We start from the raw sequence: 14,472 nt of genomic DNA, 5'->3' as shown, positions 1-14,472 counted from the left end.
CCTAAAGGAAACCAACTCTGAATATTCAATGGAAGGACTAATGCTAAATCTGAAACTTCAACCCTTTGGACACATGACGCAAAGAGCTGACTCATTGTAAAAGATGTTAATGCTGGGAAAGCTTGAAGGCAAAAAAAAGAAGAGGGTGGCAGAGTATGAGAAAGTTGAATAGCTTCACTATCTCAATGAACATGAATTTGAGCAAACTCCAGGAGAGAGTTAAGGACAGGGAAGTCTGGCAGGCTGTAGTCCATGGGATAGCAAAGAGTTGGATACAACTTAGCAACTGAACAACAAATTCACATATTGAAGTCTTGATATAGAACATAAATATTACATAAGCATTGTGGCACTGATGTTTCAAAGGTGGTCATCAGCAGTGGTGAAAATATTTGTATATTAATCTAAAGAAAAAGGGGAGCCGTCCTATTCTGATTGTGCATTAGATAACAACCTGTTATCAATAACAGGACGCATACAGAGGTCAATCAGAAATCTTGATATTTTGATATGCTTGGTTATAGAATAAGTGCTCTATTGCAAATTACCAAACTACTTGTATATTGGTAAAATATGATACCACATGAAATATACTACCTGCTTACCTGTCACAAAAGGTGTGTCTTGATCTGTCCATGTGTTTCAGAATATGCTTAGTGAGAGCAATTTATGGAAACTTTTTCAGTCTCTGTGTCTCTCCCTGAGGACATGATAAGCAATTTTGTGATTGTCCCTGAGGCATTGGAAACCTTAATGGAACCTAGGGAGCAGATGTGTTTATTACTAGTCCAGTGATTTGTATTCCCCCAAAGTGAGTAACGGAGAAGGCAATGGCACCCCATTCCAGTAGTCTTGCCTGGAAACTCCCATGGAGGAGCCTGGTGGGCTGCAGTCCATGGGGTCGCGAAGAGTCGGACACGACTGAGCAACTTTACTTTCACTTTTCACTTTCATGCATTGGAGAAGGAAATGGCAACCCACTCCAGTGTTCTTGCCTGGAGAATCCCAAGGACAGGAGAGCCTGGTGGGCTGCCATCTATGGGGTCACACAGAGTCGGACACAACTGAAGTGACTTAGCAGCAGCAGCAGCAAAGTGAATAAGATTTATTTGTGTGTTTTTCCTCTTAGTTAGCTTCCTGTTGATTCTGTTGCTCTGGTGTACTCTGATCCCACCAGATAGGGATCTGGAATAATGTAATTTACCTATACAACAAGCCTGTCAGTATTCCTATCATTCTGTAATGGTCTCCTCAAGTGGGTGATGCAAAGGGGATCTGTTGAATCAGTCTTATTGTGTTACATAAAACATGTAAATGAACTAAAAATAATAGTACATTGTGCATATACAAACTGTTTTCTTTCATATTTCTTTCTTCTTATTTTTTTTTTAATATAGGGGATTACTGTTTTAATTGCTGTGCTGTGCTCGGTCACTTAAGTTGTTTCTGACTCTATCTGAATTTTCATAAAGTTGATTGCCAAAGAATAAGTTTTCATTTCCTCAGCTGAGTGCTCAAGAGTGATTCGTATTAAATATACCCTTTGAACTCTGATGCAGCTCAGTTTATAAAGTTTACTATGATAGCTACTAATTTTGATATCATGATCTATAAACTCTTCTCTAGTTCTATAACAGAGAACAAACCTGCCTCCATATCACATATTCCTTTAGCTCTGAATTATATGCTCCGTTGCCTGTGCTTAGTCATGTTGGACCTGCCCCTTTTTGAAAATGAATTTGCATATAGTCTGAAATATACCTAATAGCTCCTTTTTAAAACTCTGATGTTTAAAGGTACAAAGAGTGTAACAATGGTCTTGCTGGAGGTTGGCATGAACATTATGACCAGATCTGTGTGGACTTCTGCAAGAACACAGCATTCCTGCACTGAAAAGTTTGCAACAATCAGCCACAACCCTTTCCCTTTTATTATTAAAGAAGCCTGAAGTCTACCTCTGTTAAGATGATTCTTTGGAACATTAGTCTACCATCTTCTCTGCTTGCTGGCTTTCCTAATAAACTCACTATTCATTGTACCAGGAACTCCTCTCTTGATGTATTGTCCTATTCTGCAGCACAAGCTTAGGCTGGGTAACAATTCTGGGTCCCAGACAGAGACTTTGCCCTATATTGTTCTCTAAAGATTTTCTGTCTTACATTTTGCATTTTTCTACTTTTAATTTGATTTTTAAATGGTTTAGATAAACATTATTTGTAGTTTGTTTCCCTTCAGTTCAGTTCAGTTGCTCAGTCATGTCTGACTCTTTGCAACCCCATGGACTGCAGCACGCCAGGCCTCCCTGTCCATCACAAACTCCTGGAGTCCACCCAAACCCATGTCCATCGAGTCGATGATGCCATCCAACCATCTCCTCCTCTGTTGTCCCCTTCTCTTCCTGCCCTCAGTCTTTCCCAGCATCAGGGTCTTTTCAACTGAGTCAGCTCTTCACATCAGGTTGTTTCCCTTTTGAATGTCTAATTCATCTAGCCCCATTTTAAAATAGACTTTTATTGAATTACCTTTGCACATTCATAAAGAATTAATCAGATTTCAAGGGCAACTTGTGAGTTTTTATTCTGTTCTGTTGATTTATATGGCCATCTCTCCACCAGGACTAGCAGTTTTTATTACTGTCGCTACATAGTAAGATAGTAAATCTTAGCACAATGAGGAGTGACCATTCTTCATTATTCTACATTTTAACATATGTTGGGTGGGCTTCCCTGGCAGCTCAGATGGTAAAGAATCTGCCTGCAATGCAGGACACCAGGGTTCAATCCCTAGGTCAGGAAGATCCCCTGGAGAAGGGAATGACAACCCACTCCCATATTCTTGCCTGGAAAATTCCATGGACAGAGGAGCCTGGTGGGCTACAGTCCATGAAGTCACAAGGTCACTCTTCAGATTTAGTTATTCTAGGTCCTTGGCCTGTCATACATATTGTAGTATAAACTCATCTGTGTCTATAGAATATCTGCTGAAACTTCATGGACTTTGAATTAAATCTATAGATCACTTTAGAGAGAACTAGGATTTTACCACATTTAGTCTTTCAACTGTAAACTGAGTATGTTTAACATCTCATTCCGAACATCTTTGATTTTGTTAATTAGTATTTTTTACTTTTCAGTGTACAGATCTTCTTAATTTTTTTCTTTGTTCCACAAAAGTGTTTCACTACACTTGATAATGTCCAAGTTTGCTTAGTTTTCGCCTAAGTATTTCATTTTACTTGAGGTGAATTAAATGGTACGTATGTAAATTTATTTTTTAATATTAAACTTATGATACCTTTCAAATTAGCTAATCATTATGCATTATTATTTATACATATTGCTAGATTAAATCTGTTCAATTTTTGTTTAGAATTTTTGAATATCTATTAAGACTTGTATTTTTTTCTTAATATCTTTTCTTGTTTTTTATACTACTGGAAAGCATTGATTTAAAAGTTGGAAAATGCAATAGATTTTTTTGTTGTTTGGCTCCAAAATCTCTGCAAATGGTGATTGCAGCCATGAAATTAAAGGACGCTTACTCCTTGAAAGGAAAGTTATGATCAACCTAGACAGCATATTAAAAAGCAGAGACATTACTTTGTCAACAAAAGTCCATCTAGTTAAGGCTATGATTTTTCCAGTAGTCATGTATGGATGTGAGAGTTGGACTGTGAAGAAATCTGAGCACCAAAGAATTGATGCTTTTGAACTGTGGTGTTGGAGAAGACTCTTGAGTGTCTTGGACTGCAAGGAGATCCATCCAGTCCATCCTAAAGGAGATCAGTCCTGGGTGTTCATGGAAAGGACTGATGTTGAAGCTGAAATTCCAATACTTTGGCCACCTCATGGGAAGACTTGACTCATTGGAAAAGACCCTGATGCTGGGAGGGATTGGGGGCAGGAGGAGAAGGGGATGACAGAGGATGAGATGGCTGGATGGCATCACCGAGTCAATGGACATGGGTTTGTGTGGACTCTGGGAGCTGGTGATGGCCAGGTAGGCCTGGGGTGCTGCTGTTCATGGGGTCACAAACTGAACTGAATTGAAAGAAAAGAAGAAAATCAGTTACTTCTTATTCCTCAATATCAAGTAGTCAGTGCACAAGAACCTGATTTGAGGGAGTTATTTTTAATATACATTTCTATTGAGATAATCCTTATTCTACAATTTGTTGTAAAGTGTTTCTTAGTGTACATACATGAATTCAGACACACACTTATATATATGTTTAAATTACACCTCATGTTTCTGACTTAAAACTCAGATTACTGTTTCAAACACAATAATAGGGTTGTTAAAGTTTCTTTGTATTTGTCTTTTTCTAGTATTCTAGTGATCTTTTAACATTGTTTCTGTATTATGTATTAAATATAATCGATATTCAAAATACTCTATCAAATTACTCATTTATGCTGGTAAATCATTCATTTACCCACTCCTATTTTTTCAAGTATTCATATTCTATTAAAAATTGGAAAACTTCCTTAAATAAAGTTTGTGTGTGTGCTAAGTTTCTTTAGTCATTTCAGACTCTGTGTGACCTATGGACTGCAGCCTGCCAGGCTCCTCTGTCCATGGGGTTTTCCAGGCAAGAATACTAGAGTGGGTTGCTGTGCCCTCCACCAGGGGATCTTCCTGATTCAGGCATTGAACCTGTGTTTCTTATGTCTACCTGCTTTAACAGGTGGGTTCTTTACCACTAACGCTATTTGGGAAGCCCAAATAAAGTATGGATTCAGATAATATTGAAATAGAGAGTAACATAGAATGAATGAAATGTATTGGAAACTTATGTGAATCTGAATTTTTCCGCTTTTGTACATCATTTTAAGGGGACTTTCATATGAAGTACACTGACTGATTTTAGAAAAAGTATATTGCATTATGCTTACTCAAGATTTTTTTCAATTCCAAATATTAGACACTTTCTTTATCATAAAAGTTGCAATTATTTACTAAAGATGTTTTGGGAAGAACATATAAGCAAATTTATTAAATTAAGCATACCGATAATCTCAGCAGCCATCAATAACTAAAACTAACATTTCACAGTATCACTGTCCAATATAATGTTCTAAGAAGATAGTTTACGTTTATAAGTAAATATTTCTTAGCTATATTAATTTTCATAATTTAAAAATCAACTATAAAAAACTTATTAGTAATATTTATTTTTACAAATGAATTTTGCTTATTCAAATTTATTTGACTGCATGAAAAATGTTAATATTTTTTAATATTTTTTATTAAAAATGTTTATTTATTTTTAGCTGTTCCTGGTATTCATTGCTGTATGCAGGCTTTCTGTAGTTGCAGCAGGTGGGAGCTTCTGTTTTTGTGAAGCACAGGCTCTAGGTATTCTGGCTTCAAAGACTGTGGCCCAAGGGTTTATCTTATCCAGAGTATGAGGGATCTTCCATGACCAGGGATGAAACCTGTATCCCTGGCAATGGCAGGCAAATTCTTAAGCACTGGACCATCAGAGAAATACTGATCACATGCAAAATTTTAGTCCCTGACAGTGGCTGAAAGAAAGAATCCAGCCCTCTATGAAATAAATAAAAACCATGAATGTTAAAAAATATGAAAAGTAAACAGAAATGTGGAGAGATTTAAGAGTCTCTTGATGAAAGAGAGATGGCTAAAACTGGAGTTTCAGCTTTAGCATCATTCCTTCCAAAGAAATCCCAGGGCTGATCTCCTTCAGAATGGACTGGTTGGATTTCCTTGCAGTCCAAGGGATACTCAAGAGTCTTCTCCAACACCACAGTTCAAAAGTATCAATTCTTTCATGCTCAGCTTTCTTCACAGTCCAACTCTCACATCCATACATGACCACTGGCAAAACCAGAGCCTTGACTAGTGGACCTTTGTTGGCAAAGTAATGTCTCTGTTTTTCAATATGCTATCTAGGTTGGTCATAACTTTCCTTCCAAGGAGTAAGCGTCTTTTAATTTCATGGCTGCAGTCACCATCTGCAGTGATTTTGGAGCCCCCAAAAATAAAGTCTGACACTGTTTTCACTGTTTCCCCATCTATTTTCCATGAAGTGATGGGACCAGATGCCATGATCTTCATTTTCTGAATGTTGAGCTTTAAGCCAACGTTTTCACTTTCCACTTTCACTTTCATCAAGAGGCTTTTTAGTTCTTCTTCACTTTCTGCCATAAGGTTGGTATCATCTGCATATCTGAGGTTATTGATATTTCTCCCAGCAATCTTGATTCCAGATTGTGCTTCTTCCGGCCCAGCATTTCTCATGATGTACTCTGCATATAAGTTAAATAAGCAGGGATACAATATACAGCCTTGATGTACTCCTTTTCCTATTTGGAACCAGTCTGTTGTTCCATGTCCAGTTCTAACTGTTGCTTCCTGACCTGCATATAGGTTTCTCAAGAGGCAGGTCAGGTGGTCTGGTATTCGCATCTCTTTCAAAATTTTCCACAATTTATTGTGATTCACACAGTCAAAGGCTTTGGCATAGTCAATAAAGCAGAAATAGATGTTTTTTATGGAACTCTTTTGCTTTTGGAGAAGACTCGGATGCTGGGAGGGATTGGGGGCAGGAGGAGAAGGGATGACAGAGGATGAGATGGCTGGATGGCATCACTCACTCGATGGACGTGAGTCTGAGTGAACTCCGGGAGTTGGTGATGGACAGGGAGGCCTGGCGTGCTACAATTCATGGGGTCGCAAAGAGTTAGACACGACTGATCGACTGAACTGAACTGAACTGATGAAAGAGAGAGAGAACAGTAAAAAAGTTGGCTTAAAACTCAACATTCAGAAAACTAAGATCATGGTATCTGGTCCCATCGCTTCATGGCAAATAGAGGGGGAAACAGTATTTTGGAGGGGGCACCAAAATCACGGCAGATGGTGATTGCAGCCATGAAATTAAAAGATGCTTGTTCCTTGGAGGAAAAGCTATGACCTATCTAGACAGCATATTAAAAAGCAGACACATTACTTTTCCAACAAAGGTCCATGTAGTCAAAGCTATGTTTTTCCCAGTAGTCATGTATGGATGTGAGATTTGGACTGTGAAGAAAGCTGAGCACCAAAGAATTGATGCTTTTGAACTGTGTTGTTGGAGAAGACTCTTCAGAATCTCCTGGACTGCAAGGATATCCAACCAGTCCATCCTAAAGGAAATCAGTCCTGAATATTCAATGGAAGGACTGATGCTGAGGCTAAAACTCCAATACCTTGGCCACCTGATGCGAAGTGCCGACTCATTTGAAAAGACCCTGATGCTGCGAAAGATTGAAGGCAGGAGAAGGGGATGACAGAGGATGAGATGGTTGGATGGCATCACTATCTCCATGGACATGAGTTTGAGTAAACTCCTAGAGTTGGTGATGGACAGGGAAGCCTGGCATGGTACAGTTCATGGGATCACAAAGAGTTGGACACGACTGAACAACTGAACTGAACCTGAATGGCACTTTGGTGTAAGGTAGTATGAACATCATAACATGTACATCAATTGTTTCATGTCACACTATACTTTCACTCAAAATACAGCATAGACCAAGTCATGGAACTGACACATTATATTTCTTAGAAGAGGAACTATGAAATCAATGCAGTGAGATAATGTATCCTTATTAACATATAATGCACACTCAATCAGTCAAATTTGAGGGAAAACAGCAACATGAAACAGAAGTAACAAATATAATTTATAATATAGTGAACGTCTTATGTAAATATAGTTTGCATATGACCCTTATATGGTCAACTTGCAAAATGACACTTAGACAAGAATTATTTAAAATAATTTTTGTCTCTAAGAAATTTGTCGTAGTTGATATATTCACAAGTGTAGACAAAAAGACTGAATAAAACAAAAACAGATGCTGTGCTGACCTGAGTTGCTGAAACGCCATAATGTTGAGTGAATAGGTTCTGTAGAACTCATATGTCATAATAATAAAACTGAGGAGAAAAAACAGGACCCTAAGTTCCCCATGTGGAAGGAGGGTGTTTGAACAAACTCATATGACTGTTGAGTTTAAGTCATCCCACTCCAAGGAGCTTGATTGAAATCACAAATAAGTTTGCTCTTAACATAGACCATGAAAGAGTATGAATGATAAATCAAAATAAATGTTAATAAACAAAAACCCACACCTGTACACAAGCACACAAAGAAAACTTCAGTGTTTATTCTAAAAATTTGAGAATAAAATGAATCATTTAAATTCCCCTTTTGTACCTACCATTCTTTCTCTCTCTTTTCCCCATAGCATGCCCAATCTTCTTGACTATTCCCTGGTCTACAGCTCCTAATTCATTCTAATACACTCTAAAAATTAATTTAACTACTTTGCTTATGTTTCATTTCTTTTTCTCAGAAATGGCAAAGTTTTTTTCTTCTGTTTTTCTTACACGAATGGATTTATATCCCTTGGAAGTGTGAGTGACATGCAAAAGCCATTCTCTAAAATATGTGAAGAACTTATTTATATTTGCTTTTTCTTCTGAAAGCACAGATAGAAAAGTATAAAGTCCTGAAACTAATTTACAGGAATCACATTGATAGTGATCTTTAAGGAAAAAAAAATATTTCATAATTTCATCCAAATCCTTTATAGGGCATATTTTACATCTTTGTTCCTCAAACTGTAGATCAGGGATTTAACTTGGGGATAACAAGGGTGTAAAATATAGATGCCACTTTATCAATGTCAAAGGAGTGTCTGGACTCTGGTTGCACATACATAAGTAGTAATGTTCCATAAAACACGGTGACTGCTGTCAGGTGGGACCCACAGGTAGCAAAAGCCTTGTGCCTGCCTTCAGCAGAGTTTATCCTGAGAATGGATTCAAGAATAAGAAGGTAAGACACAAGAACTATCAAAAGGAAGACTATCAAACTAAAACTTGCTAAGAATAATATATTGAATTTCATGTGTAGTTGAACAGAGCAAAGATATCAAAGGGAGACAGTAACAATAGAAATGTTTGATGATGTGGTAGCTACAGAGGATAAATTAAAAATCTTTACAGTGACTAGAAGAGACACAAATGTGCAATAGAAATAAGGAGTTGCTACCAACACCCAGCACAACCTTTGTGACATGGTGACTGGGTGGAGCAGAGGGTGACAGTCATAGGGCATTGCTTTCAGAATAACAAGTTCATGAATAATCAACAGAAGAAAGAAAGCTAGTTGTATTGTACAAAAATAATACAAGATTTTATTTTGATCCACCACAAAATTTGCTAACATTTTGGGTACCTTGGTTGTTGAATAACCAAGATCAGTAAAAGCCGGGTATCTGAGAAAGAAGTACATGGGTGTCTGTAGCCTGGAGTCCCTCTTGGTGAGGATGACCATGCCCAAGTTGCCCACCACTGAGATCACGTAGATGATGAGGAAGAGCACAAACAGTGGAGCCTGCAGCTCAGGGCGGTCTGTGATTCCCATGAGGATGAATTCACTCAGCAGTGTTTTGTTGTGTTTTCCCATCTGGGCCTATTGGAAAATCTATTCTTGACAGAGATAGCACAGTCATGTAGTACATTTAGGTAAATTTTTGGTATTTTATATATCTATATTTACATTTTAAGCTTTATTAATACTCTATGCTCTATGCCTGGAAATAAAGCCTAGATGTATAGAAATATTAACAGAAATGAAGATAGAAATACATGTGGAGATAGGGAGAGATGTGTAGCTTCCCAAAGGGGAAAATTTGTCCTCCAAAGAATATTTGATAATGCTTTGAACAATCTTGGTTTTCATCACTGCAGGACAGATACTACTGGCTTCTAATAGTTAAGATTTAGTGAGGCTTCTGAACATCCTACTAGATTAGGGTAGACCCAATAAATAAGGATTGCTGCTGCTGCTGCTAAGTTGCTTCAGTCGTGTCCAACTCTGTGCAACCCCATAGATGGGCCCACCAGGCTCCGCTGTCTCTGGGATTCTCCAGGCAAGAACACTGGAGTGGGTTGCCATTTTTTTCTCTGATGCATGACAGAGAAAAGTGAAAGTGAAGTCGCTCAGTCGTGTCCAACTCTTAGCGACCCCATGGACTGCAGCCTACCAGGCTTTTCCATCCATGGGATTTTCCAGGCAAGAGTACTGGAGTGGGGTGCCATTGCCTTCTCCAAATAAGGATTATACAGCCCAAAATGTCAGAGAACTAAGATTGGCGAACCCTGATCATGTGTGTGCATATAGCTACAGTCCATAGGGTAGCCAAGAGTCAGACACAACTGAAGTGATTTAGCACACACACACATAGATCCATACAAAGGTAAATAAAAAACAGAAAGGAAAAGAAGTGATATACACTTTAGCTTCTTTATGGGTGGGAATGTTTAGAAGCCCTCACTTTAAAACATATTTATGTGAAAGACTTTATGTCTACTGAATGCACAGGATGAAATGATGAACACACTTGCCTAATATTGGAAAGAGATCTGAAGTTAAAGAAATTCTATCAGATCATGTTAAACATAATCAGCTTTTGTATCAGGAAACATTTTGAGAAGTGTGCATAGACGGTATAATCCATTATATGTACATTTTTGGTACATACAAAGTAGTACTTTGGCAAATACAAGCTATCTTAATCTCTTTATGCATGCATGCCTGCTCAGTCACTTGAGTTGTGTCTGACTCTTCCCAACCCCATGCACCTTAGCCCACCTGCCTTCTCTATCCACAGGGTTATCCAAGTAAGAATCCTGGAGTGGCTTTCTATGCCTTCCTCCAGGGGACTGAACCCTTGTCTCCTGCAGTGCGGGTGGATTTTTTTCCACTGAGCCATAGTGGAAGCCCCTAATATCTTTATATCCATCAGCAAAATCAACTATTTCTTGCAAGGTTGTTGGGAAGATAACTAAGAATGAAATCTTTCCGTATATTCATGGAACCTGGAAATATCTTCGTATGTCAGCTAAATAGGATTTTCCTGATATTTATTTTTCATTTCTTAATGGAGACAGCAAGTTACCTAAAACAGGTTTTTTTTTTTATACATGTACATACAAATTCTGTTTGTGTGACTGAACTTTTTTTCAGAGGTATGATGATGAATAGATATTGTGTTTCCATGTAAGAGTCCTCAGTGCCCCCACCATGACCAACTTGATGCCTACAAGGGGCGTAGAATCAGTGCTATATTGCAAATCATCAGACAATCTAGATATTGGTAAAATATGGCACCACACAAAATATACTATCTGTTTACCTGTAATGAAAACTCTGTCATGGCTTTCTCATGTGCTTCATAAAATACATATTGTGAACAATTTATGGATTCGTTTCTGCCCTTTGAGACTCTCCCTAAGGAGATGCCAAGCAATTTCTTGATTATCCCTGAAGCATTTGAAATCTTAACAGCAACAAGGGAGGAGATGTGGCTATTAGTAGTCTTGAGCAATTTGTGTTTCCCAATAGCCTAGTCAGAATTATTTCTGTGCATTTCATTTTCCTTTTCCTCATACTTGCTGCTGCTGCTGCTAAGTCGCTTCAGTCAAGTCCAGCTCTGTGCGACCGCATAGGCAGCAGCCCATACTTTGGTTCATATTAATTCTGTTCCTATGGTTCACCCTAATACAACCTCATAAAGATTTGGATTAAGGTATATTTTATCCATAGTACAAGCCCTTCAGCATTCCTGTAGCTCCTCAGTGATCTCCTTAAGTGGATAGCATAATGGAGATGTATTAAGTCATTGTCTTATTTAAAATGTTTAAATGCATTAAATATAATAATATGATGTGTCTAGATAAGATCATGTTTCCCTTTTATTTTTTTCTTTTTAAAACTCTAAGGAGAGGAATTAGCTACTTCTATTTTACATTCTCATTCCATACAGCATCAGTATCATTTTATTACAGAATTCTCTTTCACTTGCTTTGTTTTCATTACATTTCAATGTACTGAAATGTTGAATTCAACATTTTCACTACCACATGCAATACCCATTCTCATTTTTCTGTCTCAATTCACAGATTCTACTGTGCTTCATGTAAGCCTTGCATGATCAATATATTTTGCAGTATTGTCATATTTTGTGCACATATGTTTTACTGTCTACCTATTATTATTGAACAGCAAATTGCATTGTTTAATGTAATTTGCTGATTATTTGTCATATACCATGATGTGGTTTTTTTCTTCTTTATTCATTACAGTAAAAAATACATAAAGAAAGTTGTGGATCTTTTCTTTATAAATGTATATGTTGTTTTTTTCATCCTCAGCTATCATGAACACTACTACAACATATAGGCCAATAAAAAGCCTTAAGTTTGACATGTTAATATGTTGTGAACAAATTCTACATGATACACACATCACATATCTGCCTCTGTGAGTGTTCCTGTGTAGACAGAGATAGAGACAGGACTTTTGAGTTTTTATGCCAGTCTGATTTGAGAGTCCATACCACAGATCATGGGAGAAGTGCTTGCTTTTTTCAAATGCCAAATTTTTAACAAAATATCACAGGGCATCACAAAAGAAACACGCAGAAATATCACAAGGAAACAAGGAAAATAGATCAATTCAAATAAACATAACTCTCCCATATATAAACAAACTGAGGACACAAACAGAGGTAGAAAGTAATTTAAAGAGAACCAAATCAAAAACTCAAAAGCCGAAAACATAACAATTGAATTAAAATTTTACTACTTGGTTTCACCAACAGATTAGAACAATCCGGTTAATAATCGGGGAATTAAACTCAAGTCATTTTAAAGTATTGAGTATGAGGAGTGAATAATAATAATAATAATAGTAATAATAATAAGTGAAGAGATACTAAGGGACTTAGACAACACCACTAAAATAGTTTATTTAAGGAAATAATGGGCAAGAATTCCCCACATTTGAAGAAAGACAGATAACAAAGTACAAATGCAAGAAACTAACACATATAAGTGGGGGGGAAACTTCCATAACTCACACAGAAACATATTATGATCAAGTTGTGGCAATCAAGTCATTTAAATTTCCCTTCTGTACCTACTATTCTTCCTTACCCTCACATAGCATACACACAGTCCTTGATTGCTCTGATGGTCTATTCTACTGTCCTCTAAAATATACTTAATTGTTATGCCTATATTTCATCACTTCTCAGAGATGGCAAAGGTTTTGCCTTTTTCTTTTTGCCAATGTGTTTATATCACTTAGGAGTGTGACTATCAAGTAGAATACTCCAAATTCATGATGATCTTATATGTATTTGCTTTTCCCTCTGAAAGCACCCACCACAAGGTGGAAAGTAGCCAACCTAGTTTGTAGGAATGACATTGACAGTGGCTTTTAAGGAAAGATATTGCAAAGTTTTTTCCATGTCCTTTGTAGTGCGTATTTTACATCTTTGTTTCTTAAGCTATAGATCAAGGGGTTCAACATGGGAATAACAAGGGTGTAAAATATAGATGCCATTTTATCAGTGTCAAAGGAATGACTGGACTCTGGTTGCACATACATAAATATCAAAGTCCCATAGAATACAGTGACCACTGTCAGGTGGGATCCACAGGTAGAAAAAGCCTTCCACCTACCTTCAGTAGAGTTCATCCTGACAATAACTGTGAGGATGAGCGGGTAAGACACAAGGACTATTAGAAGAGAGAAAATCAAATTAAATCATGTTAAGGCCAGGATAATGAATTCAATTTCATGTGTGTTTGAACAGAGCAGTGATAATATGGGGAGACTGTCACAGTAGAAATGACTGATGATGTTATAGCCGCAGAAGGATGAATTAAAAATGTTTACAGTGACTAGAAGAGAAACTAATGTGCTATAGAGGTAGGGGATTGCCACCAGTGCCCAACACACCCTTTGGGACATGATGACTGTGTAAAGCAGGGGGTGACAGATGGCCACGTAGCGGTCATAGGACATTGTGGCCAGAATAAAAATCTCACTAATAATGAACATGATGAAGAAAGCCAGCTGTGTGGCACACAAATGATAGGAAATTTTATTCTGATCCACAACAAAATTTACCAACATTTGGGGTCCTACAGATGTTGAATAACCCAGATCAGTAAGAGCCAGGTGCCTGAGGAAGAAGTACATGGGTGTCTGTAGCCTGGCATCCACCTTAGTGAGGATGACCATGCCCAAGTTGCCCACCGCTGAGATCATGTAGATGATGAGGAAGAGCCCAAACAATGGAGCCTGCAGCTCAGGGCGGTCTGTGATTCCCATGAGGATGAATTCGCTCAGCACTGTTCCATTGTGTGTTTCCATTTAACCAGAGAACCTATTTTAATAGAGACATCATATAGTCAATGATGTCATTAATGAACTTTAGTGATTTCTTTTAGTTTACATACATATAAATAAAATAAATTTAAATTATATTTTAAACACAAAGAAAAAATTCTGCATCCTATAAATAAAACATACAAATATAAATAGAAATAAAAAAGAGAGGTAAATATACATCTGGAGAAAGAGAGAGACCTATAGTTTTT

General features: G+C 37.4%; 2 pseudogenes; both read right to left on the bottom strand.

The window, feature by feature from the left end:
- Positions 1–8,579: 8,579 nt before the first annotated feature.
- Positions 8,580–9,484, bottom strand: LOC113904666 (annotated as a pseudogene).
- Positions 9,485–13,303: 3,819 nt separating this feature from the next.
- LOC113904665 lies at positions 13,304–14,245 on the bottom strand (annotated as a pseudogene).
- Positions 14,246–14,472: the final 227 nt, after the last annotated feature.

Source organism: Bos indicus x Bos taurus, chromosome 15 (genome assembly GCF_003369695.1).
Source record: "Bos indicus x Bos taurus breed Angus x Brahman F1 hybrid chromosome 15, Bos_hybrid_MaternalHap_v2.0, whole genome shotgun sequence".
NCBI classification, from domain to species: domain Eukaryota; kingdom Metazoa; phylum Chordata; class Mammalia; order Artiodactyla; family Bovidae; genus Bos; species Bos indicus x Bos taurus.
This window is presented reverse-complemented; position numbering and strand designations above follow the sequence as displayed.